Raw genomic sequence first — 2,713 nt, forward strand, 5'->3', positions numbered from 1 at the left:
GCTTGCCTATCTTACAACTCAGAGAGCTTGCAAGCACAGCTTTTGAGGCATCAAAAGCTCGCAACGCTAAGAGCCCTGACCACTCGGTTTTGAAGTTTGACCAGGAGCACTCACTCCAGTTAGAGGGTGCATTATCAGGTATTGGACCGTTGAGAGATGAGGCACAACAACGGTTTCTACCACGAAACCACGAATCCAATAACCACTGCTGTCGAAATAACTGTAAAGTACGTCGCCATCAAAACGACTACCTCTACAATCGACCTGTTCGCTACGCTCCTGCACCCAACCCACACAAAGTGTCAGAGCACAAGGGTAACAAAGGGTTGAAGCATGATCAAAACGATGACCAATGTTCTCCAGAAGTTCCACTACGTGAAGAACTAAAGCGAGAAACATTTGAGAAAAGGGTAAAAGATAAGTCACAAGGACTGGACGGGGAATTACCGGACACCAGATCCGCAGGAATTAACACCCATAGCAAGGACGTTAAAATTCAAATCTCTCCCGCTCTCACTCGAGACCCTATCCAGGGGCCCGCTTGATTAAGAAACAAGCCCATGGGCTATGTCTATAGACTCTGATACAATGGTTGCGAAGAAAAAGGTCAAACACTTTGTTAAAGCCAAGCCCACTCAAAATCTGAAAAGTCGATCTGCTTCCACCTTGAACAGAAATGACACATCACGTCGTTGCGAACGACCACTCCACTTTGTGGGGAATATGTCCACTAAACACAAATCGAAACGACCATACCTGGAAACAGTCCTGGAAGACTGCTTAACTTGTCATGCACTAATTGATTCGGGTGCGACAATATCACACATCTCTCAAACATTGTTCGATGATCTCAAAAGAGCTTTGAAGCCAACTAAACGTTGGTTAAAAGTGGAACGATGCGACACTACACTTAGAGGGGTCACTCAGACTACCTCGCCTTTCACATTGAGAGTCATGCTGAAACTACACTTCCAGGACGTCTCGCTCGTTCACCCTGTGTATGTTACCAGCCTCGAAACTGTACCCCTGCTACTGGGAGCAGACTTGATGGATCGGTTACTCCCATTGATGGATTGGAAAACCAACCAGGTATGGTCATAGGCTACAGTGCCTTCTCCACCGACCACACTGTCTTCCCCTAACGCTAGCTGCAAAGCAGTCATTCATGACGAGTATCTGTCAAAAGCACCGCTTGGGAAAAAGACGTTTAGAAGCCTCTTGGTGCAGAATCCAATCCAAGGAGATATTACGATATCTCGACATATTCTATCAGCCAATCTGATTGACCATTCTTTTCATGATTTCGAGCCAGCTGTCTCTGTGAATGAGCAAGTTCCCTCCTCCTTGCAGTCGTGCAATACGGTAGTTGAATTGAACTTCTCGTGCCCTTCGGACACTTCTGCAAGCACTGCGGCCGTCTCAGCAAGAAAAACATCGATGCGCAGAGTATACTCTGCTTCTGATGATACACCTTCTTGTAGGGGACTGTCAACACTTACAATGACACTAATGGCATCAGTCCAGCAACTGACCCGATGACTCCCACTGGTGAAACACTTTGCGATATCACAGACCGATATCCTTGTCTCAGTTTGCAGGTACTGAAGAGGGCAAAGACACGGCAATAGACAGAGCTATGGATGCAAGGACTGACCATCCATGATATCAAAATGTATGCTTTAACCGTGTTTTGAGGCTATACAGTGTTTGTTTACATTTACAAACATTGGAGAAAGACACTTTCATATTTTGGGTTCTCAAGGAGTGTGAAGATTAAAAATAATTATCCCCAGGAATTTGATTGAGCAATTAAAGCCCCACTTTTAATCCATAGGCTGGGATCCGCACTATGCAGCAGTTGCAAGAGTGCATTTTTCACTGGCTGTCCGCTAGTTTAAAAAACAATGATTGACAGGCAGTTTAAACTTCTTGAATACAACCATTATTGTGTTCAAATACATATTTAGATTTGTGAACAGCCATCCACACCAACCAAAATCCGTAAGGCGCAAATAGCTAAATGAGAGAGCAGCAGTGTGATTCACATCAATGCGCTATGTAGATATCAATAATAAGTGATATCCACATCGCCATAGACTACACCACTGCTGTCATCCTTACCTCCAAACGTTTATTCAAGTTGGATAATCTTTGGATGCCAAAAGCAGCCGCACCATTGGAAGACATAGCTTGGACTGTAGCCTACAAAAGCCTATTCCGGCTCTTTCCCCACGATCTATCAAACACGTGGTGTGTCATCATAGTGGTGTCTGACTTGTGGTCAGACTCGATCAGGTGGAACAAACTTAAACGTGCGCCTTTTTTCAATGCTGATTTGAATGTCGTTGAGAAAACAGAGAAGTGTCAAAGATTTTTTTTTTGCGCAAACATCCTGCAATGCCTGCTCCCACTCCTTCTCCCCAGCATTACGCACTCCTGCCACCATCAGTACGCACACCTGCCTTTCCCCGTCATGCGCATCAGCGTATTATTGAACTCACCTGGACACAATCTCCTGTTTATTACCTCCCCTATATTTGTCTGTTCCCCGCAGCTGCATTGATTGTCTTATGTCGTTGTGTTGCCTGTGTGCCGACGCTGTGCGTGTCTTGTTTCATGTCTGTTCCTTATTAAATGTTGACTCCCCGTACCTGCTTCCCATCTCCGGCGTCGGTCCTTACAGAATGCAGCCACTACCAAATGAAGCATCGGG

Source organism: Salmo salar, chromosome 01 (genome assembly GCF_965601325.2).
Source record: "Salmo salar chromosome 01, fSalSal1, whole genome shotgun sequence".
Taxonomy (NCBI): domain Eukaryota; kingdom Metazoa; phylum Chordata; class Actinopteri; order Salmoniformes; family Salmonidae; genus Salmo; species Salmo salar.